At 44.3% G+C, this 25,099-nt stretch overlaps 1 long non-coding RNA gene and 1 other non-coding gene across 2 annotated transcripts in view; both read right to left on the bottom strand.

The window, feature by feature from the left end:
* Positions 1 to 1,340: 1,340 nt before the first annotated feature.
* LOC142599252 (uncharacterized) overlaps positions 1,341 to 25,099 on the bottom strand; it is a 404,930-nt gene continuing 381,171 nt past the window's right edge. Inside the window, exon 3 of the long non-coding RNA XR_012832881.1 lies at positions 1,341 to 1,428. This is a non-coding gene — a long non-coding RNA (uncharacterized LOC142599252). The remainder of the gene's footprint in view (positions 1,429 to 25,099) is intronic.
* On the bottom strand, positions 9,970 to 10,042 carry TRNAK-CUU (transfer RNA lysine (anticodon CUU)). Its single transcript has one exon. It is a non-coding gene; the product is annotated as a tRNA-Lys (tRNA).

Genomic DNA, 25,099 nt, shown 5'->3' with positions numbered 1-25,099 from the left:
CCCACTGTTTGAGGGTCCCACCATCCATTGTTCTCGGTGTAGTCTTTAGCAGTCCATTGTATCGCTTGATTTTCCCAGAGGCTGGTGCATGGCAGGGGATGTGATACACCCACTCAATGCCATACTTTTTGGCCCAGGTGTCTATGAGGTTGTTTCAGAAATGAGTCCCGTTGTCTGACTCAACTCTTTCTGGGGTGCCATGTCGCCACAGGACTTGCTTTTCAAGGCCGAGGATAGTGTTTCGGGCGGTGGCATGGGGTACGGGATATGTTTCCAGCCATCTGGTGGTTGCTTCCACCATTGTAAGTACACAGCACTTGCCTTGGCGGGTTTGTGGGAGTGTGATATAATCAATCTGCCAGGCCTCCCCATATTTATATTTCAGCCATCGTCCTCCATACCACAGAGGCTTTACCCGCTTGGCTTGCTTGATTGCAGGACATGTTTCACATTCATGGATGACCTGTGAAATAGCGTCCATGCTCAAGTCTACCCCTTGATCATGGGCCCATTGATATGTTTCATCTCTTCCTTGATGGCCTGAGGTGTCATGGGCCCACGGAGCTATAAATAATTCACCTTTACGTAGCCAGTCCAAATCCACCTGAGCCACTTCAATCTTGGCAGCCTGATCCACCTGCTGGTTGTTTTGATGGTCCTCAGTTGCCTGACTCGAGTACGTGGGCATTATTGTGACATACTTTTACAGTTAGGTTCTCTAGCCGGGCAGCAATATCTTGCCACAATGCGGCAGCCCAGATGGGTTTGCCTCTGCGTTGCCAGTTGCCCTGCTTCTATTGCTGTAACCACCACCACATGGCATTTGTCACCATCCATGAGTCACTATAGAGATTGGTTTGGGTTTGCATGGCAAAGTTTTGGTAGCGGGGGGGGCTACAGGGACGGTTTCTGCAAGAAGCTGCTAGAACCTCCCCCTTTGTCCAACAGAGCCAGTGCCAGCCGGCTCCAAGATGAACTCGCCGCTGGCCAAGGCCAAGCCAATCAGCGCCTCTGTGATAACATATTTAAGAAGGGAAAAAAGAACCTAGCGGCAGCTTTTGCAGCCGCAGAGAGAGGAGTGAGAAGATGTGAGAAACTTTGCAGACACCAAGGTCAGTGCAGAAGGAGGGGGAGGAGGTGCTCCAGGCGCCGGAGCAGAGATCCCCCTGCAGCCCCTGGAGAAGACCATGGTGAAGCAAGCTGTCCCCCTGCAGCCCATAGAGGAAGGATGAGGGGGTGTAGAGATTCCACCTGCAGCCCATGGAGGACCTCATGCTGGAGCAGGTGGAGACACCTGAAGGAGGCTGTGACCCTGTGGGAAGCCCATGCTGGAGCAAGCTCCTGGCCGGACCTGTGGACCCGTGTAGAGAGGAGGTCACGCCAGAGCAGGTTTGCTGGCAGGACTTGTGACCCTGTGGGGGACCCACGCTGGAGCAGTCTGGTCCTGAAGGTTTGCCCCCCGTGAAAGAGACCCACAGTGGAGCAGTTTGTGAACACCTGTAGCCCGTGGGAAGGACTCACATTGGAGAAGTTAGTGGAGGACTGTCTCCCGTGAGAGAGACCCCACGCTGGAGCAGGGGAAGAGTGTGAGAAGTCCTCCCCTTGAGGAGGAAGGAGCGGCAGAGACAACTTGTGATGAACTGACTGCAACCCCCATTCCTGTCCCCCTGTGCCGCTGGGAAGGAGGAGGTAGAGAATTCAGGGGTAAAGTTGAGCCGGGGAAGATGGGAGGGGTGGGGGAAAGTGCTTTAAGATTTGATTTTATTTCTCATTGCTCTACTCTGTTTGCTTGGTAACAAATTGGATTGATTTTTTCTAAGTTGAGACTGTTTTGCCCGTGACCATAACTGGTGAACGATCTCTCCCTGTCCGTATCTCGACCCACGAGCCTCTCGTTATATTTTTTCTCCCCTGCCCATTTGAGAAGGGGGAGTGATAGAGCAGTTTTGGTGGGTACCTGGCCTCCAGCCAGGGTCAACCCACCAAAAGATAGAGTATCGGCCACTTTTCTCGTTCAGCAATGTCTAAAGCCACCTGGATGGCTTTCACCTCTGCAAACTGGCTCGATTCACCTTCTCCTTCATCAGCTTCTGCGACTCACCGTGTAGGACTCCATACAGCAGCCTTCCACCTCCGATGCTTTCCCACAATGTGACAGGAGCCATCAGTGAGCAGGGCGTATGACTTCTCATTTTTGGCAGTTTACTACACAGTGGGGCTTCTTCAGCATGAGTCACCTCCTCCTCTGGTGACATTCCAAAATCTTTGCCTTCTGGCCAGTCCATGACCACTTCTGAGATTTCTGGGCAATTGGGATTTCCTATTCGAGCCTGCTGTGTTATCATTGCAACCCATTTACTCCACGTAGCATCAGTTGCAGGATGTGTAGAGGGGGCCCTGCCTTTGAACATCCAGCCCAGCACTGGCAGTCGGGGTGCCAGGAGGAGCTGTGCATCGGTATCAATCACTTCCAAAGCAGCTCGAATGCCTTCATATGCTGCCAATATCTCTTTTTCAGTTGGAGGATAACAGGCCTTAGATCCTCTGCATCCCTGACTCCAGAACCCCAGGGGTCAACCTCGAGTCTCCCCTGGTGCTTTCTGCCAGAGTCTCCAGGTAGGGCCATTCTCCCCGGCTGCGATATACAGCACACTTTTCACATCTGGTCCTGCTTGGACCAGCCCAAGGGCTACTCCATGAACTGTTTTCTGTTTATTTTGTTCAAAGTCTTGTTGTTGCTCAGGGCCCCATTTGAAATCATTCTTCTTCCGGGTTACGTGGTAGAGGGGGCTTACAATCAGACCTGAATTTGGAATATGCATCCTCCAAAACCTCCCAATGCCTAAGAAAGCTTGTGTTTCCTTTTTGTTGGTCACTGCAGACATAGCTGCTATTTTGTTCATCGCATCCATTGGGATCTGACGATGCCCATCTTCCCATTTTAATCCTAAAAACTGGATCTCCTGTGCAGGTCCCTTGACCTTACTTCATTTTATGGCAAAAGTGACTTTCAGAAGGATTCGGACTGTTTCCTTCCCTTTCTCAGAAACTTCTGCTGCTGAGTTGCCCCATATGATGATAGCATCAATGTATTGCAGGTGCTCTGGAGCTTCACCCTGTTCCAGTGCAGTCTGGATCAGTCCATGGCAAATGGTGGGGCTGTGTTTCCACCCCTGGGGCAGTCGATTCCAGGTGTACTGGATGCCCCTCCAAGTGAAGGCAAACTGTGGCCTGCACTCGGCTACCAAAGGGATTGAGAAAAATGCATTAGCTATATCAATTGTGGCGTACCACTTGGCTGCCTTTGACTCCAGTTCATATGGAAGTTCCAGCATGTCTGGCACGGCAGCACTCATTGGCAGCGTGATTTCATTCAGGCCACAATAGTCTACTGTCAGTCTCCACTCTCCATTAGACTTTCGCACTGCCTCAGTGAAAGTCTTTTAGGGAGCTCTGACAGGCACACGTTGACTCTGATATGTGGCTACACACATAATCCTTTAGACATAAACCTTTGACTAAGTCTGGGGCTAACACTGGACCTAGCCGCACCTAGGCTCCTCTCTGAGGAGTTTAGAAAGCAAGGGGGTCCTTTCTGAACCTCGTGACTCAACGGGAGGGCCTTCCTCAGCCACGCATCAGACTCTTATCCTTTATGCGACACAGGACCAATCAGTGAACAGGGCATATTGCTTCTCATTTTCTGGTAGTTTATTATACAGTGGGGCTTCTTCAGCACATCACCTCCTCCTCTGGTGGTATTCAGAAATCTTTGCCTTCTCGCCAGTCCATGATCACTTCCTGGGTGACTGGGGTTTCCTTTTAGAGCCTGCTGTGTAATCAGCGTGACCCACTTAGTCCACATAGCATCGGTTGCATGATGTGTAGAGGGAACCCTGCCTTTGAACATCCAGCCGAGAACTGAAAGTTGGGGTGCTAGGAGGAGCTTTGCTTCAGTATCAATCACTTCCGAAGCAGCTTAAACCCCTTTTGGATCCTTGAATTACCCTCTCCTGAGGTAGCCTATGCCAAGGATGCATGGAGCCTCTGGGCCAGTCACAATGGGGTGCTTTTGCACTCATTCTCAGACTCACTTCAGCCTCCACTACAGTTAACTGTTGGGATCCCCCATCAGTCCAGAAATACAGATGGATTCTGCCCCTTCATAGCTTGATGGCATTAGTGTACACTGTTCACTGGTGTCCACTCGAGCCTTATACTCTTGTGGATCTGACGTGCCAGGCCATCGGATCCACACAGTCCAATAAACCTGGTTGTCCCTCTCCTCCATTTGGCTGGAGGCAGGGCCCCTCTAGTCCTGGTCATAGCATTTGTTACCAACAAATGGATTTGTGTGGTGCATGTGGGTTTGAATCTTATCCTTGTTACTCACTTCTTGTAAATACCAATTAGAAGCTCCATCCATAAGATTAGAAGTAAGATTAGTCCTCCTACTCTGTGTAGGGAACTGCCCACTGGAGACTGGAGGAGCATTTTTTCCTGGAAGAATCCCCTTTTGCAATTATTTTTCCTTGCAACTCATGTACTCGTGCCTCTAGGGTCAAGGTAGGTTTTCCATCCCTCTTCCTCATGTCCTCTCCATGGTCACACAGGTAAAACCACAGGGTGCCTCGTGGTGTGTACCCTCTATATCCTCTCTCTTGAGCAGAGGAACGCTTACTCCTAAGAGCTGAGATACTGGTCCATACATACTCCCACATGCCATACCACCCATGACTATCCAGTCTCGGGGCAGATCTCTGGGTGGTATTCTTAAAACAAATTTTGTGACCCTAAACAAGACTTGAAACACATTCAGGAGACCTAGCAATAGGAGCATGCTGGCTTGAACATCCCAAGGATATTCAAAATTCTCAAAAGCTGTTGTAACCAGCCTGAAGGAAAAAGGGGAGGTGAAAGAGTGGGAGAAAGTTTCCCCCCCATCTTCCCCATAGATTGGGTGTGTTTATTACTCAGTTCTGAGAGATGCTGTCCAAGGTACGGGCATGACAGCAATGCCACATACAAATACCAGCTTAACCTCATGACCAATGATGTTATCATATCATAAGTCAATATTACACAGTACAGCAAAATGAAAATCCTTATCCCTCTCCCAGACATGATAAACAGTGCTGCAGGGAATACATACAGTAAGTATGGATTTACATACCACAGCCATGTGAACAAACAAAACAGCCTTATTACCAGCAACTGTTTACCTAATATAATAAATGCATATAACAACTGTGTTCTAACACACTCTGGTCAGATATGTCATTATCTCAACCCTTCGGGCCCCACATTGGGCGCCAAAAAGGAATTTCATGGTTTAGCCCCAGTCGGCAGTTAACCACTGTGGGATGGGGAGGAGAATGGGACGATAAAGGTAAATCTCGTGAGTTGGGATAAGGACAGTTTACTAGGATAGCAAAGGAAGAGGAAAATAACAACAGTACTTATAATAGAGTATACAAAATGAGTGATAACACAGTGCAATTTGCTCACCCGACCGGACGCAGCCGCCCCTCCTCCCCAGCTAGCCCCCTTTATATGCTGAGCATGACATCATATGGTATGGAATACCCCTTTTGGCTAGTTTGGGTCACCTGTCCTGGCTGTGTCCCCTCCCAGCTTCTTGTGAAAATTAACTCTATCCTAGCTGAAAACCAGGACACTCCTCCTTTGCATGCAACCAATTTGCATTACTCCGGGGATGTAGGTAGACTTCACAGTGCTCTGGACTTAAAAGCCATTCACTGCTTTACTGAGTGTCTCTATTCCAGTATTCTGATGTAATTAAGTACCTTCCTGTGAGGAGACTCCTGCTCAAATTTCTTCTAGCATTTCACCAAACTTGTGTAGTCCTTTCTGATGTTTCCGTGCCTCTTACAAGTTGTTTTCCTTCTTTTACTTTAAAATTAAGTATAAGCCCTTCCTTAAAACCCATCAAATAAAACAATTCATTGTTCCAAAATGAGATTTTTATGCTAAGTGACATTAAGAAGTAAAGGCCTGTCTCAGAATTTGTCATGCATGATCAAAGCTATGAACATGCTTAAGTATCTTGGAGAAGTGAAACCAAACTAGAGGGCCAGTTTACCTTATATGTAGAAAATAATCTTTAACAGAAGTAACAGAGAACATTGTTTTTCAGCAAGGACTGTTTCATGTTTCCCAATGTAGTTCATTTTCCACCAAATCTCTGCCTGGAGGTACTATGAAGTTTTTCCTTTAGTCTGTATGGGGACTGGGGTTGAAGAGACAGAAGAACAGATATGGTTTAAAAAGGCTAGAAACCAGACACTGAGATTTTAAAACATTTTTGCTGACTGATTTTTCATTCATACTAAAAGTATGTTTGTTCAAGTCTAAAAATTAAAAGCATGCCGGAGATTAAAACAATGATTGACACACTAATTTGTTTATACTGGTGGCATAAAGAAAGTCCTCAAAACCTGCAGGCATTATTAGAAGCTTTATTAAATGCTTCTTGTGATTCTTCAGGAATTATTTGTCAGTCAATACCATACTAATTAATGCTGATATAGAATTTTGGTAACCTTATCATTATTGCTCTTGTCATAATAAGATTTAATCACTTTACAGAAAGACAGTTTAATCAGAGAGAAAAGGGCCAGTCCATATTATAGCTGATTCTTGGGAGGCAAAACATTGGGAAATTTGAGGCTCAGCTAGATTTTAGAAGAGTTTTAATCATCAAGGGCTTTATCTACCATAACTTTTGGAAACAACTAAGATGAAAAGGCATGGCCTCCAAAAGAAAAAAAAAAAAAGAAAAGAAAAAGGCTAGTGCAAGGAGTAATAGTTCAGGTTGGTAGTGACGAAACACAGCGAGATACTTTGAAAGGCTTCACTATAGCTGCAGCACAATAGAGTTGTGGGACACAGAGCTCTCAGGAGTCACATTGCAAAGCTTTGCTAAACTGCCTTTTCAAGATTTTTCTGGTCTGTCTGGGCAGGGAGTATCCCCAAATGTCCCTGGCCTGCATAGTCCATGCCAGAAGGAGACATGGCAGCAATCCATTGCCCAGTTCATCTAGGTTTTTTTTCCAGGAAAATCTGTGCACGTGAGCAGAGGGCTGCAGCATGCTGCAGTGTGCCCTTCACAGGGAATAGGTGTACAGGGTGCACTTTGGGGCACGCATTTCTCATAGTGAACACTCAGCTTGAGTGTGCCCCTTTCACATAGCAGATGTGTGTCTTCACTTCTCAGGGAAAAGACAACTCTTGATACAGTCACTTCCCAGCAGGAAACTGAGATTACTTTCCCTGTCATTTCTAATCTTTGCTGCTTGGTATCTGTAACCTGCTTCTTGAGCAGCCTATGGATAGTACAGAGCAATGGTTACAAAATGGTGTCCTTAAAACTCAGAAAATAAATTTAACGTAAGAGTTTGGACTGAAGCCTATTCAGCCTTAGACTTGTTCAGTAAAACAAAGCAAATCTCATAGTAATTAGTAGCTCCTTTATGAGGGCCCTAGTTAACACTGTTTCATTACACTTAAGTTAATAGGAAATGCCGCTCATAGCACTGTGTATTTGAATAGCATAACTACCTTGCAATCACATCAAATTTATTCAAGTTGATCTTCATTTAAGGCTTAAGTATTTATATTATTTCTTATTTTATTGTGAAGAGTGAAAGTGTCATTGAATCTACTTTTTAACTCATCAGAGATGCAGACAAGCTGGACTGGATTTCACCAGCCCTAATCTCCCACTAACCTCTGGCCTGAGGACAGGATCGACTATACTTACATCTTCTCTGGCAGGGAGCAGTTCAAGTCTTTCTTAAAGACCTGTAGAGAAGGAGATTCATAATGAGAATAAGAGAAGCACTAAAGACATTAAAATTAAAATAATTGGCATTTGTTATTTCCCCTCTGACATCAAAGATTTTTACTTTGTAAAAGTAAGAAATAAGATTGGTTTGACACAGTTTGTTCTAGAGAAAGCCATGTTGACTGTTGCTCATCTTCCTATTAAATTTTAGCTGCCTGCAAATAAACAGCCTATTAGCTTCAATATTTTTTCAGGAACTGAAGCTAAGCCTGTGGTTCAATAACTCCCAGGTCCTCCTTTTTCCCTTTCAAAGATAGGCTTGTGCTTGCCTCTTCTAGTAATGTAGTATGTTCCCTGTACTACATAAGCTCTCAAAGATAAGCATTAACAGGCATGAGACTTCATTGATCAGTTCTTTAAGCATCTCAGTATTTCATCAAGCCCAGCCAATGTGTAAACATTTCTCTTTGTTACCAGAGGGTGAGCTCTTACCTCTTTTACTGGTTATTAGCATCTGCTGTGTTTCAGCTAACCTTTTTACAGAGGGCAGATGCAAAAGGTAATTGAACATTTTAGCCTCTTCAGTGTTATCCATCAAAAACTCACCCAATTTCCTGAACAGCAGAACAACTCTGCTGGCCCTTCCTTTTATTGATAGCATCCTTACAGATACTTTTTCCTACACATGACATTCCTTGCAAGTTTTATCTTATTCTGCACCTGAGCCTTTCTGATTTTGTTTCTACAAACTCATCTTTATATTTTTAATCATCCAGAATAACCTGAATTACTTTCCATTGCACAAGTCTCTTGGGTTTGAGGTCAGTGAAGAATGCAGGATTTAATCGTGTTGACTCCCTTTTCTCTCCCTGCAGCTGAGTGGTCAGCATTCACATCCTCCTCGCTGTTCACTGGAGGAACTGCCAGTCCTTTTTTCCCCTCACACCATTTTCCCAGCAGATCTAGAAATTCTCTGAAGGTTTGATTCTGGGAGATGCAATAATGTAAATTAACGGGTTAGTGCTGCCGAATTAAGGAAGGATCATGTCAGTTTTCATCTCATTGCCTTTCCTCTGGCCATACACTCCTGTTATGGATCTTGTGCCAGCTCTGGCACCCATTCAATCCTGAACCATTGAAAAAGTCAGCAGGAAAATTGGGTAGTTTTATGAGGTTTTTACTGAGTCGCATTGACATTTGCAAGAATGGGCAGATTGTGTAGCCAGAGCTGGAGGGAAAGGGGTTGTGGGAAGGAAGGAAATGAGGACAACTAAGCACATGTGGGGAGGGGAGAAATGTGAGAAGACAGCCATTTGTGGTGGGTTGACCCTGGCTGGAGGCCAGGTGCCCACCAGAGCCGCTCTATCATTCCCCCTCCTTCACTAGACGGGAGAAAAGGTATAATGAAAACCTTGTGGGTTGAGATAAGGACAGGGAGAGATCACTCACTAATTATCGTCACGAGCAAAACAGACTGAACTGAGAGAGGAAATTCATCTAATTTATTACCAAGCAAAACAGAGTAGAGGAATGAGAAATAAACCCAAATCTTAAAACACCTCCCCCAACCCCTCCCTTCTTCCCGGGCTCAACTTCACTCCCGGCTTCAACCTCCTCCCCCCTCAGCAGCACAGGGGGATGGGGAATGGGGGTTGTGGTCAGTTGATCACACCTTGTTTCTACCTTTCCTTCCCCCTCAGGGGGAGGACTCCTCACACTCTTCCCCTGTTCCAGTGTGGGGTCCCTCTCTGTCCTGGTTCTGGCAAGGATAGAGTTAATTTCCCAAGGAGCCAGGACAGGTGAGCCAAGCTGGCCGGGGGCTATTCCATACCATGTGACATCATGCTCACCATAAAAGGGGGCTAGTCGGGCAGGGGCGGGTTCGGCGTGTCGGCGTGGCTGCGGGACGGGTCGAGCGTCCGGTCGGTCGTCGGATCGGTAAAATCGTTCTCTGTTATCACCCATTGTTACTATCTGTTATCAGCACTGTTGTTGATTGTTCCCCTCTCCCTTGCTGTCCCAGTAAACTGCCCTTATCCCAACCCTCGAGGCTTTGCCGGTGTTTTTTCTGTTCTCCTCCCCATCCCGCCGGGGGAGGGGTGAGCGAGTGGCGCGTGGCACTTAGCTACCGGCTGGGGCTAAACCACGTCAGTCCTTTTTGGCGCCCAACGTGGGGCTCGAACCCACGACCCTGAGATTAAGAGTCTCATGCTCTACCGACTGAGCTAGCCGGGCAGGACCAGATGTAAAAAATGTGCTGTACACCGCAGCCGGGGAGAATGGCCCTACCTGGAGTCTCTGGCAGAAAGCACCAGGGGAGACTCGAGGTCGACCCCTGGGGTTTTGGAGCCGGGGATATAGAGGATCCGAGGCCCACTACACTCCAACGGAAAAGGAGATATTGGCAGCCTACGAAGGGGTTCGAGCTGCTTCAGAGGTGATTGGCACTGAAGCAGAGCTCCTCTTGGCACCTCGACTGCCAGTGCTGGGTTGGATGTTCAAAGAGAGGGCTCCTTCTACACATCATGCAACCGATGCTACGTGGAGTAAGTGGGTTGCGCTGATCACACAACGGGCTCGAATAGGAAGCCCCAATCGTCCAGGGATTCTGGAAGTGATCACAGACTGGCCAGAAGGGAAAGATTTCGGAATGTCGCCAGAGGAGGAGGTGACATGTGCTGAAGAAGCCCCACCGTATAATAAACTAACAGAAGATGAGAAACCATATGCCCTCTTCACTGATGGGTCCTGTCGCATCGTGGGAAAGCATCGAAGGTGGAAGGCCGCTGTATGGAGTCCTACACGGCGAGTTGCAGAAGCTGCTGAAGGAGAAGGTGAATCGAGCCAGTTTGCAGAGGTGAAAGCCATCCAGCTGGCTTTAGATATTGCTGAAAGAGAAAAGTGGCCAATGCTGTACCTCTACACTGACTCATGGATGGTGGCCAATGCCCTGTGGGGGTGGTTACAGCAGTGGAAGTGGAGCAACTGGCAGCTCAGAGGCAAACCCATCTGGGCTGCCCCACTGTGGCAAGATATTGCTGCCCGGCTAGAGAAGCTGGTTGTAAAGGTACGTCATGTAGACGCCCATGTACCCAAGAGTCGGGCCTCTGAGGAACATCAGAACAACCAGCAGGTAGATCAGGCTGCCAAGATTGAAGTGGCTCAGGTGGATTTGGACTGGCAGCATAAGGGTGAATTATTTATAGCTCAGTGGGCCCATGACACTTCAGGTCATCAAGGAAGAGATGCGACATATAGATGGGCCCGTGATCGAGCGGTGGAGTTGAGCATGGACGCCATCTCACAGGTCATCCATCAATGTGAAACGTGCGCTGCAATCAAGCAAGCCAAGCGGGTAAAGCCTCTGTGGTATGGAGGCCGATGGTTGAAATATAAATATGGGGAAGCATGGCAAATTGACTACATCACGCTCCCACAAACCCGCCAAGGCAAGCATTATGTTCTTACAATGGTGGAAGCAACCACTGGGTGGTTGGAAACATATCCTGTGCCCCATGGCACTGCCCGGAACACTATTCTGGGTCTTGAAAAGCAAGTCCTGTGGCGACACGGCACCCCAGAGAGAATTGAGTCAGACAACGGGACTCTTTTTCGGAACAACCTCATAGACACCTGGGCCAAAGAGCATGGCATTGAGTGGGTGTATCACATCCCCTACCATGCGCCAGCCTCTGGGAAAGTTGAAAGGTGCAATGGGCTGCTAAAAACCACCCTGAGAGCAATGGGTGGTGGGACCCTCAAACACTGGGATACGCATTTAGCAAAGGCCACCTGGTTAGTTAACACTAGGGGATCTGCCAATCGAGCTGGCCCTGCCCAGTCAAAATTCTCACGCCCAGTAGAAGGGGATAAAGTTCCTGTAGTGCACATGAAGAATATATTGGGAAAAACAGTTTGGGTTATCCCTGCTTCAGGCAAAGGCAAGCCCATCTGCGGGATTGCTTTTGCTCAGGGACCAGGGTGCACTTGGTGGGTGATGAGAAAGGATGGGGAAGTCCGGTGTGTACCCCAAGGGGATTTGATTTTGGGTGAAAATAGCCAATAAATTAAATTGCATGATATTAATAGCGATATACTGTATCAATGGTATGACCATAAGAATCACCCAAAACTAATGAAGGATGGACTTTGAAACTGAACAAAGTGCCACGATGATGGAACTAGAACTGCCTTCAACTGGTGCCCAGAAACTTCATCGAAAAATCACATCTTTGGCATCCAGACTGTGAGCATGGACCATACCAGATACACCGGCTGTGAAGACTCCGGATGCAGCATGCAACAATCCAGCACCATTGCTCCTGCTCTGAGAGACTGTAATGGCAGATGGAACCCAAATCCATGGACTAAATGAACTCGACAGACATTTTAGAGCGATAGCCCATAGAGTAAGGCAATGAGATCTGTAAAATAATCTGGGCATGACGTAGATGGTATGGAATAAGGGGTGGATAATGTCCTGGTTCTGGCAAGGATAGAGTTAATTTCCCAAGGAGCCAGGACAGGTGAGCCAAGCTGGCCGGGGGCTATTCCATACCATGTGACATCATGCTCACCATAAAAGGGGGCTAGTCGGGCAGGGGCGGGTTCGGCGTGTCGGCGTGGCTGCGGGACGGGTCGAGCGTCCGGTCGGTCGTCGGATCGGTAAAATCGTTCTCTGTTATCACCCATTGTTACTATCTGTTATCAGCACTGTTGTTGATTGTTTTCCCTCTCCCTTGCTGTCCCAGTAAACTGCCCTTATCCCAACCCTCGAGGCTTTGCCGGTGTTTTTTCTGTTCTCCTCCCCATCCCGCCGGGGGAGGGGTGAGCGAGCGGCGCGTGGCACTTAGCTACCGGCTGGGGCTAAACCACGTCACTCTCACAGGAGACAGTCCTTCACGAACTTCTCCAACGTGAGTCCTTCCCACGAGCTACAGTTCTTCATGAATTGCTCCAGCATGGGTCACTCCCATGGGGTGCAGACCTTCAGGAGCAGACTGCTCCAGCGCAGGCTTCCCACAGGGTCACAGCCTCCTTTGGGTGCCTCCACCTGCTCTGGCGTGGGGTCCTCCACGGGCTGCAGGTGGAATCTCTACACCCCCTCATCCTTCCTCCATGGGCTGCAGGGGGACAGCCTGCTTCACCATGGTCTTCTCCACGGGCTGCAGGGGGATCTCTGCTCCGGTGCCTGGAGCACCTCCTCCCCCTCCTTCTGCACTGACCTTGGCGTCTGCAGAGTTTCTTACATCTTTTCACTCCTCTTTCCAGCTGCAAAAGCTCCCCCTAGGTTGGTTTTTTTCCCTTCTTAAATATGTTATTAGAGAGGCGCTGATTGGCTAAGCCTTGGCCAGCGGTGGGTCCATCTTGGAGCCGGCTGGCATTGGCTCTACCAGACACAGGGGAAGCTTCTAGCAGCTTCTTGCAGAAGCACCCCTGTATCCCCCCCGCTACCAAAACCTTGCAATGCAAACCCAATACACCATTATACCATTAAACAATGATATTAGTTGACTTCAGTTATCTTCACGTTGCTCCTAGTTTTCCTCTCTAAGAATAGCAAAGTGCAAGTTACAGAGAAGTAAACTAATTTAACTTTTTAATGAGCCAGATGTTGTAAGTGAACATAGGGGTAGTGTGGGTAATTTGCAGCTCTTTCCTATTTTTGCCTTATCTGCCTGACTGAAAGCAGTCTTACAATTTTTCATTTATTCAGATGCAATTACTCTTCTATGAACCTCAATTCTAACATCTAAAATTGTTGCCTGCTCTGCTACATTTGGGTTCAACAATAAGACCAGTGCTAAATCCTCCGCTTTCCTCAGTAATAGCAAGTCTTAATGAACTGCTGAGAGGAAGTAATCATGAGGAAATAAGATTTTTTTTTATATTGTTCCACCTGAAAAAAAATGAATTACTGTAATCATTCCAGGGCAGTGAAAGTGACACTGTACAATACTATGTCTTCCTTTGTACCACAAAGAAAGTGCAGAATGAAAATGCTTAATTATTTGCAAAGATACCTTCAAATGTGTTTGTACGGAAAGATAATGCTGCTTGGACCATACAAAAAGAAAAATTCAACAAAATTAATGTCTTTCAATATCTGTCATGTTTCTAACAGAATTTATGACTATTGAACATTGTGAACTAGTTCAGCACACCACAAAATACAAACATAAATGTGTTCACTTTAATGTAAGTACATCACCAAAATATAAACAGACCCAGGAAAAGAAAGATGATTCTTTCATACTCAGAACTGGATGACTAATATAAAGAAGAAATATTATTTTCTATTTGGGATGGCCCAAATTTATTTAGAAGAATTTCTCATAAAAGCAGTGATCAGACTGGTGTTTTTTGGGGTAATGTAAGTACATCACCAAAATATAAACAGACCCAGGAAAAGAAAGATGATTCTTTCATACTCAGAACTGGATGACTAATATAAAGAAGAAATATTATTTTCTATTTGGGATGGCCCAAATTTATTTAGAAGAATTTCTCATAAAAGCAGTGATCAGACTGGTGTTTTTTGGGGTAGATCCATTGTGTCCATTGGAAATGTGACTTATATCCTGTGTCACTGTCCTAAATTATTTTAAGCTGTCTGGTTATCTCAGTCTTGCAAGTACACTTTTGAGTATAGACATACTTGACTTCATCTTACAAGTAATTGAAATGCGGGAGATTCTGTTTCTAGTAGTGAGATAAGAACATCCCTTTCATTACTCAGGGATGGAATTTAGGCCTCCCCTGTGGTCATGAATGAAAAAAACCCCAAACCAGGTTATCTCAGACTAACTCTAAGTGTAACATTAAAAACAACCCTTGCTTTTAAGGGATTCAGTCAAGAATTGCAACATTGTGGTGGCCAAGTGTTGTGGTTTTGACCTAGCTGGCAGCTAGGCACCGCGCAGCCGCTTACTCACTCCCCCTTATCGGGATGGTGGAGAGAATCAGAAGAGTGAAAGTGAGAAAACTCATGGGTTGAGATAAAGACAGTTTAATAGGTAAAGCAAAAGCCGCGCACACAAGCAAAGCAAAACAAGGAATTCATTCACCACTTCCCATGGGCAGGCAGATGTTTAGCCATCTCCAGGAAAGCAGGGCTCCATCATGCGTAACGGTTACTTGGGAAGACAAATGCCATCACTCCGAACATGTGTGTCCCTTCCTTCTTCTTCCCCCAGCTTTATATGCTGAACATGATGTCATATGGTATGCAATATCCCTTTGGTCAATTTGGGTCAACTGTCCTGTCTGTGTCCCCTCCCAACTTCTTGTGCACCCCCAGCCATCCAGCTGGTGGGGCAGTGTGTGAAGCAGAAAAGGCCTTGACTCTGTGTAAGCACTGCTCAACAGCAGCAAAAACATCTCTATATTATCTACACTGTTTTCAGCACAAATCCAAAACATAGCCCCATACTAGCTACTATGAAGAAAATTAACTCTATCCCAACCAAAACCAGCACACCATGGTATTAATATATGGATGAAACAATCAGATTAAAATGTCCATTTAAGCAGTCTTATGCTTAGAATTATAGAATCATATTATCTTTAAGGTTGGAAAAGACCTCTAAGATCATCAAGTCCAACCGTTGACCTAACACCACCATGTCTACTAAACCATGTCCCGAAGTGCCATGTCTACATGTTTTTCAAACACCTCCAGGGATGGTGACTCCACTATCTCTCTGGGCAGCCTGTTCCAATGCCTGACCACTCTTTCGGTGAAGAAATTTTTCCTAATATCCAATCTAAACCTCCCCTGACACAACTTGAGACCATTTCCTCTTGTCCTTTTGCTAGTTACTTGGGAGAAGAGACCAACACACACATGGCTACAATCTCCTTTCAGGTAGTTGTAGAGAGCAATAAGGTCTCCCCTCAGCCTCCTTTTCTCTGGGCTAAACAATCTCAGTTCCCTCAGCCACTCCTCATCAGACCTGTTCTCTAGACCCTTCACCAGCCTTGTTGCCCTTCTTTGGACACGCTCCAGCACCTCAGTGTCCTTCTTGTAGTGAGGGGCCCAAAACTCAACACAGTACTCGAGGTGCAGCCTCACCAGAGCCGAGTACAGGGGCACTATCACATCCCTAGTCCTGCTGGCCACACTATTTCTGATACAAGCCAGGATGCTGTTGGCCTTCTTGGCCACCTGGGCACACTGCTGGCTCATGTTCAGCTGGCTGTCAACCAGCACCCCCAGGTCCTTTTCCTCCAGGTAGCTTTCCAGCCACTCTTCCCCAAGACTCTAGTGTTACATGGGGTTGTTGTGACCCAAGTGCAGGACCCAGCACTTGGCCTTGTTGAACCTCATACAGTTGGCCTCAGCCCATCGATCCAGCCTGTCCAGGTCCCTCTGCAGAGCCTTCCTACCCTCGAGCAGATCGACACTCCCACCCAACTTGGTGTCATCTGCAAACTTACTGAGGGTGCACTCGATCCCCTTGTCCAGATCATTGATAAAGATATTAAACAAGACTGGCCCCAAGACTGAGCCCTGGGGAGCACCGCTTGTGACCGGCTACCAGCTGGATTTAACTCCATTCACCACTACTCTCTGGGCTCGGCCTTCCAGCCAATTTTTTTACCCAGCAAAGAGTGCACCTGTCTAAGCCATGAGCCACCAGCTTCTCTAGGAGAATGCTGTGGGAGACAGTATCGAAAGCTTACTAAAGTCCAGGTAGAAAACATCCACAGCCTTTCCCTCATCCACTAGGCGGGTCACCTGGTCATAGAAGGAGATCAGGTTGGTCAGGCAGGACCTGCCTTTTATGAACCCATGCTGGCTGGGCCTGATCCCCGGTTGTCCTGCACATGCCTGGTGAGCGCACTCAAAATGAACCGCTCCATAATCTTCCCCGGTACCGAGGTCAGACTGACAGGCCTGTATTTCCCCGGATCCTCCTTCTGGCCCTTCTTGTAGATGGGCGTAACATTGGCAAGCCTCTGGTCATCTGGGACCACCCCTGTTAACCAGGACTGTTGATAAATGATGGAGAGTGGCTTGGCAAGCTCCTCCACCAGCCCCCTCAGCACTCTCGGGTGGATCCCATCCAGCCCCATAGACTTGTGAGTGTCCAGGTGGTGTAGCAGGTTGTTAACTGCTTCCTCCTGGATTATGGAGGGTTTATTCTGCTCTCTGTCCCTGTCTTCCAGCTCAGGGGGCTGAATGCCCTGGGAACAACTGGTCTGAAATTTCTTGATAGAAACTAGTTTGCCAATGTAGAACAGTATAATGAGCTCGTAGTTTGTTAGAAACTAAAAAATAAAGGATTGAATTTTTCTATAACTGTTCATCAGAAAGTTGAACACTGTTATGTAAATACAACCCAAAGAAGAAAACAAATAGAAAAAAACCCGAAACTCCAAACAAAATGCGTTTGCTAACCCAGTCAATCATACTGTTATTTCCAAATGTAGGTAACACTTGTGTCAATATTTAATATCTAGAAGTATAGCTAGTTTAAGTATTACATGAAAGCAGCTGAAGAGGCTTAATTTTTTTTTTCTATTTATGTTCCAAAAATTGTTATAACATGATTATACCGGTAATTCTCAATCTATGGACACTGGATCTATTAGGCACTAGGGAGTAAAATGAAGAGGGTGTTGCTCATTGCTGCTCCCTAGGAGGCAGTGAAGCCTGGGAACCTCAGGCTACTCCTGAGATGGTTGATCCTGGGGAGCTCAAGTAAGGCAAAAAGCCTCCTCCTGCAGCCACCCCCATGCCTGGGATCTCTGCTCTCTGATGAGGCTGAAAGAGGTGCTAATTTATTGTGAATGGCACTTGGACTGACTTGTTAGAACTGCACTGGTCTAAATACCACAGCAAGTTCTTCTCACAGACACCAAATTCAGATATATCTGTAATATACAAGCAAAAGATGACTTGAAGTGAACAAATAAGCCCCTCCAATTTGACTTGCCTTCACATTCAGAATCTCATCTTTAATTATGTGTGTGTGTATTCTGCAGAGGTTAAGACATCCCATTAACTTTGTCTCAGATTTCATGGGATTATTCTTTAAAATGAAGAAAATAATTAAAGCTTAGACAAGTAGGAAATCTATTCATGAAAACATCAAGGGACTTTGTAACAAATCAAATGCAGCAAGATTCAGCCCTGAAACTGTGTTGATAGTCTATTTACAGTACAGGGAGTTGGAACATACAAATTTCATAAAATATTTTCTTGAACATATTGTTACGAGTTTCCTTTGCTCTTCTGGTTTGCAATTATTATATTTTCAAAAAGGCAATGTGTTTGAACTGAAGCTAGTCGTTCAAATAAAGTTTACATAAATGAGTGACATTTTCTGACAAGATACTCATCTGCCGGTTTTGAGGCCAAAACTAAAGCAACTCCTATCATAGCCCCAGTCATGTGATCTCTGTGGGAGTGCAGCCTTCTCTCCTGATACAGCAAGGCATTCCCTGCTTTCCACCATGCTCTTTTTTTTTTTTTTAAAAGCAGGGCTACAGTGACATTCAGTGATGGTGATAGATAACGTGTCTTATTCACTTGATTTAAGTCTTTAGGGAGATAAATTTGGATTGCTATCATACCTCAGTGCCTGAGGCAGAGGAAGACACAGATGCCAGTCATCTGTGGTTGGGTACATTCCGACTTAGGGAGAGAGTATTTTCTGCTCTGGAAACTTATCAAGACTGTTTAGTGTATATTAATTTTTCATTGCACACTGTCTCTGTGCTTTACTGTCCAGAAAGAGGCATTTTCTTTTCTTGTCCTTCAACAGCCTCCATCTGTCCTGGAAATTTTGCCAGCACTGGACAATAGTCAGTTGGACTAAAGTGAGTGTGGAAGGGAGAGTGCTAGAAACAGCTGGAGAAAGCTGCGTACTTGAGCATCCACAGCAAGCAGCCCTGAGTGATCCTTGCAGGCAGAAAAAGGCCAGGATAGTCTCCTGAAGTGGAGATGCCTGCACTGCAGCTGTGCCCACATCTGTTTATTTTAATTAAGTAAAGAGATTGTATATTCTTTTAGTCTGCATAATGGTATTGATGCATGCTTCTGAAGCACTTGCATAATTTAGACTCAATATAAAACTGAATAATTCAGTAACAGACTGTAGTGTAGAAATGACTTCACCCAATGAATGCCTATGTAAATCCTGGGATACTTTGAGACAACTCCAAAAAAATATCCTTTAGGTTGAGATTTCTCTGTGCAATGGTTCCTATTCATCTCCAGTGGGGTTTGGCTGAACTTGAAGAAATCAGAGCAAGGATGCATTTAGCCAGTCATCCAGTGAGCTGTGTGTGTGCTTTCTCCCCCTCCCTAATAGTTACACACCTCTGTGCTGCAACTGGGGCAGAATAATCAGTGTGTGCCCCATTTTTCACTAGTGAGAGTGTTACAGCACCTTTTATGTAGTATATGTCAAAAACATGTTCCCTCCATTTGATGAGGAATGCCAGATGCTGTACTCAAACTATGTCAAATTGTCAATATTGAAGTGGCTAATTGTGAAAAATGAAATTGGTCATTTCCCACCTAGTGAGTAGCTGCAGTCTTCTCTAGTGCTAATATCTCTTAGAGGAAACATGTAGTTCCATACTAGAAAAATAGTTTTACTGTGTATTTCATTTCTGAAAGCATTTGCAGGCAATGGTTTGAACTTAATGTTAATGGCACCTTGGTTTCTGCAAGAACAACTCACCACTGAAGTGAGAGAAACCTAAATATTCTGCTCACACTAATTGGTATATATCCTGCAAAACTCAACTGAAGACATTTCAGTGTTCTCATAACATATTTATATTCAGCTGGAAATCTCTTTTCTGCTAGTCTAATGAATTATCCCATGAAGAAACAAAAAGTACGCTTGGAAATAATTTGCTGTGGATCCACTTGCATATTCAGATGCAGCCTAACTAAAGCTTTATCAAGCTTTATCAAGCTCTGAAAGCATTTCATTTTCCTTCCTGAAGTACTGCACATCAATTATCAGTGTCATAGTCCCATAAACTTAGCCTCCAAACCTGGGATGGAAATCAGATGGAATGACCTTGGGTCTTCCTCCCTCAGTGCTAGGGGTTTCCAGGTGAATTTTGCAACATGTTCCTAATTTTCTGTATACACCAGACCAAATGTAGAAACTTTGGTCACTGAAAAATCAAATCTGAATTGTGTGGCTTGTGTAATTCTATAGTTGAGATTTGCACATGAGAAACTTTCTGAGCTCTTCACTAAGAAGCTATAAACCACTTCGTGGCTTTGTGGCGAGAGAAAGGAGTTCAGCCCCAGCAGAGCCTCTTTTCGTCCTCCCTGGACGCTGGCAGTGGTGGTGTTGCACGGCTGTCCTGCCCCTCAACTGGGCACTACTGCACATGGAGCATCTCACAGAAACAAGTTTCCTCTTTACATATGCAGGGGAGCAATGCAAGTGCACTGTAAGTTCATTTTGCAACCCCAAGACACAACAGAAAGCTGATAACCATAAAGACGCAGTCGCTGGCCCCAGATCTGTTTTACTAAGGCACGGGCAGGGACTCTAGAGCTGGTAGTTTATAGTCAGCTGCATAGGTTGGGCTATGAGTGCTTTCCTGCCAAAGAAGAGCAGACTTGCCCCACTTCTGCACATTCCCTGCCTCCCTTGTGCTGGCTTTAGCAAACTTACAGTCTTGTGTTCAGCCAGCCAAGGAAAATCTTATTGTTTTGATTAGTCCTCTTAACTCATGTAAGGAAAGCAGAGCAGTGCAAAGCTGTTGCTATAAATATATCTGAAAGTTATGACTGGATAAATAAGTATATTTATTTGCTGTATAAAATGTAAGAAACTGAAATGCAAGTCCTTTTGAAAATACTTTTTCTCAGAAAATATTTAAGCCACAGCCCTGTTACACAACTGTCAGGATCAACAGGAAGACTCAAGTTAATAAAAATGGACAAGAGCTTAAAACTATAACTCATTTGCAAATGCCTAAATTTAGACATTGAAGACCATTTCATTATGTAGTTTGTATGCTATAAGAGAGCACTGCACAATAGCCCAATGGCCCATCTATTTAACCCCTTGACATAAGACCTCTTAGCTGGCAAACACCCCATTCCTCTGACATCAGATGGAGTTTCTGGCAGACAGCTACTGCTGTTTCACATCACAGTATTTCTCAAGGCTAAATATTGTTTTCCTTTAAAAAATAAAGATCATTCTCTCAATATCATAGAATCATAGAATCATAGAATCATAGAATCATAGAATGGTTTGGGTTGGAAGGGACCTCAAAGATCATCTAGTTCCAACCCCCCTGCCATATATGCAGTGTATATTTTGCTTTATGTGCTTAAAGAAACAGCAGTGGAGACAAAATGGGGTTTTCTGGAGATTTATTTGAGTTTTCTTTTCAATGGAACATCTATTAGCTATTCTGAAAATTGAGCTGCTTTGTTAACATATCTTGACACTAAATAATGCATATCACCCAAGGGAGTAATCTTACTGAGAGTGCACATTTAATGAGCAATGGTAAAAAAGAAAATATGGAATTTTTGAGCATAATAATTAAAAGTAACACTATTCAGGAAGTTTGTCTTTATTGTTAGGACTTAGGAGTCTCCTTTATTATGTCTGCAAAAGTATTTAATGATTACATATGCTTCAAATTTTAGAGATACCCAAGTATCCAAAGTTGAGCTCTCCAGAAAATGAGAAGCAGATCAACTGATGGTGAAAATACAGACACAGCTTATTCTGACCTGAAATTAAACTTAATATTGCTGACATGCATATAATTTTGCCAGAGAATGTTAAAATATTTGAGAGAAAAAAAGAACCACCAAATCCATAAAAAAAACCTTTACAAAAAGACTTTCCTGGCTTTAGAGGTCTGACCCTTCCTGCAATGCTACTTAAAGTTGCTATTGGAAAGTACTTCTGCCGTTGACTAAATTTGGTGACTGAATTTGTTGCAAATCTGCCAGAACCACTATGTAAATAGGGCCTGAACACTTGTTCCTATGGCCACTGGCAGCATTTGTCTTGATGCCACTTTGTCAGTGACAGATCCAGGAGACCGTAGGGAGCACAGTGGGTGGGAGGGGTATGCCCAAGTGGTATCAGAAACATGGAGGAGCAGGAAAGGGAAGATATTGGCACATGTAATCTCAGGAGGTCACCTTCACGCCAATGAGATCTTAGGCAAATTTAAATCAACAGGGGATTTCCTTGGTCAGTTAAGTTACATTGTGCTTCTTCCTCTGAAAAGATATATTTTTATCCCTGGCACGTTCCTTTGCAACACTATAATCAAGAAATGATTAAAGGGAATTTCCCTCCTGCAGAAAACACTAAATGGTAGGATGAGGTAAAATTCCTAATACTGTCACTACAAGTAATTCTGAAACATTCCTTACTGGAAACACAGAAATTAATTTATAAAAATGTTTCATGCTAATAATGTTGTGTCTATTGTACAATATTAACTATATGCTCTTAGATAAGACTGAAATAACAAAAAATTATAAAGGTACAAAAAATGACAGAAGAAAGTTAGCCTAAAATATCTGATTCCAATTAAAAGAGGTTCAAGATCAAGACTTCTTTAGTGTGTGTCATGGTTTTACCCCAGCTGACAGCTGAGCACCATGCAGCCACTCGCTCACTCCTCCCATCAGGATGGGGGAGAGAATTGGAAGAGTGAAAATGAGAAAACTCATGGGTTGAGATAAAGACAGTTTAATAGGTAAAGTAAAAGCTGCGCGCACAAGCAAAGCAAGACAAGGAATTCCTTCAGCACTTCCCATGGGCAGGCAGATGTTCAGCCATCTCCAGGAAAGCAGGGCTCCATCACACGTAACGGTTACTTGGGAAGACAAACGCCATCACTCTGAATGCCCCCCCCCCTCCCCCAAGCTCCTCATAAGCTGAGCATGATGTCATATGGTATGGAATATCCCTTTGGTCAGTTGGGGTCACCTGTCCTGTCTGTGTCCCCTCCCAGCTTCTCGTGCACCCCCAGCCATCCTGCTGGCAGGGCAGTGCGAGAGGCAGAAAAGGCCTTGACTTTGTGTAAGCACTGCTCAACAACAGGTCTATATAACAAAAACATCTCTATATTATCTACACTGTTTCCAGCACAAATCCAAAACATAGCCCCATACTAGCTACTATGAAGACAATTAACCCTCTCAGCTGAAACCAGGAGAGTTTTGAAATTGAAAAAAAAATAAAAATTAGAATAGCTTTAAGGTGTTTGAGTGATACAAACAAATTCATAACTGGTAATCACTACTTCAATACCTTGTGAAGTCTAATGCTGCATTTATCACAGCAAAGTGATACACACTGCTTGTAAAATTCTTTCGGAGCCTGAATTTGCCTTTTTTTAAGTAAAAGTCATTCATAGAGAAGTCCAACATTTTTATATGTTCTACTTTCAAAAATTTTCTGGTACAGAAAATATTAGCACTAAGCACAGATAGAGTGAGGTTAATAAAAATTTGAGAGAGATTCTGCTTAAGTTGAGGCATTTGAATCATCAAATTTTTGTCATGAACAAGATAGACTTCCAGTGTAAATTCTGCCTTTTCTGTAAGCATCTGTTCCATGATCTTTTCCTTGGCCATCTTAACTTACATTAACTACTTATGTTCATTTATCTAGAAATGAAGAGAAATGGAATGTCCACCAAAAAAAAATTTAATTTATTATGACATTGCAAGAAAAGATTTAATGTTTGCCTTAATTTCACTTTCTAAGCTTAGCATGGATCTGGTTATTAAAAGATGCATGTACACTTGAGTTAGGAGTCTAATGTATGCACACATTGTTTTAGTTCTTCCTTGTCAAACTATATTTCAGACTCTTTACATATTTAGAAAAAGTAGGAAATCTGCTGAAAGATGACCTCAGATATAAACGAAAAAACAATGAATAACCAATGTGTGTGTGTCTTGTTCATTCAGAAAACAAGGCAGAAGAGGGAAAAGTAGAAATGGGGAAAATGCAAAGGTCTGTGGCTCGATAAGCCAAATTGCTGTACAGAAAACCTATTTTGAGGACCTCAGAGTATCTTTAGTTAATGAAAACTAAATACAAATGAAGTTATTGCAAGAATTGAAAAATTGGATGTTTGGACTATGGAAGAAAAGAGATTCATTTAGTACTGGTCTTAAGTTTTATCGCCCAGCTTCCCTGTCAGTAAGCACTGTGCACTTTAGCACTGTTAGGCATAACCCTAGCATAATGATTTAGTTGAGTGTGTAGATGTAAAAGATCATCTCAGTTTTCTCATGTAGCTATCACAAGGGAGTAAAAACAGAAGTAGGTAGAAAGAGGAGTTGGAGGACCTTTGGAGAAGGCATGGCAAAAAGGGAAGGCTTTGGAAACAGATTAGAGAAGAACAGAGAGACATTGGAACATGGCAAGGCACAAAGAGAGAAAAATATTTGTCTTGTCCTTATGGTTGTCTTAATTTAGGTGTCTGTTTTACAAGGAGGTCGATTCAGGTCTGTGAAAAGCTCTGTTGCACCAGTAGCACTGATCCTCCTGCACAAAATAATTTAAGGGAGCACGCCTCCAGGAACACGTTGAGAAAACAGTCTGTTTTCTTTGGGTTTATGTCAGCATTCATTTTTGTTATGTGGCATCTCACATATATGTGTGTGTGTTTAATATGTAGGATAAAAATGACTTATTTTTATGGACATTCTGGGAAAACTGAAGTCCTCTTGGCTTTTGTCTAAACATTGAGAAAGTTGGTTTATTTTTTTTATTTGGGTTTTTGTTATTGTTGCTTTCTAGTTCTGTATGCAACCTGGAAATAAAAACAACCATTTCACTTTGCTATTTAAAATGTCTAGGTGGCATGCTATACAAAGTCTCCTCTATAGTGAAGCGACTACTGATATACTTCAGAGTTGCAAGAGGAAAATGTGTGGTTTCAGCAGATGACTGAATTGTATGTTTTTGTGATCCTTACAGATAGACATACACAGAGTTGAAGAATCACAAGTTGAAATCAGTAACCAAGAGGCTGATGTGCTATGTTGCTGGAGACGTAGAAAATATATAGCAAATTCTGTTTTCCTTGCAAAACGTCATGGAAAAGAACCATCCGAAGTAAGTATAGTGTCTGGAGGGGGTCTGTAACTTTTTCCAGTGCCATTGGTTTTAAATAAGGGAGAAGTATTAGACTTGCCTTCACTTAGTAATTTATCTCCTATGGAGATAAATACTAAAATATGGACAATTCCATAGAGAGTAATGTAAGCAATAATGCTACTGTAGAAGTAGGCAGCAATCACCTTTATGT

Source organism: Balearica regulorum, chromosome W (genome assembly GCF_011004875.1).
Source record: "Balearica regulorum gibbericeps isolate bBalReg1 chromosome W, bBalReg1.pri, whole genome shotgun sequence".
NCBI classification, from domain to species: domain Eukaryota; kingdom Metazoa; phylum Chordata; class Aves; order Gruiformes; family Gruidae; genus Balearica; species Balearica regulorum.
Note: the sequence above shows the minus strand (reverse complement) of the source record. Positions and strands in the feature narration are given on the sequence as shown.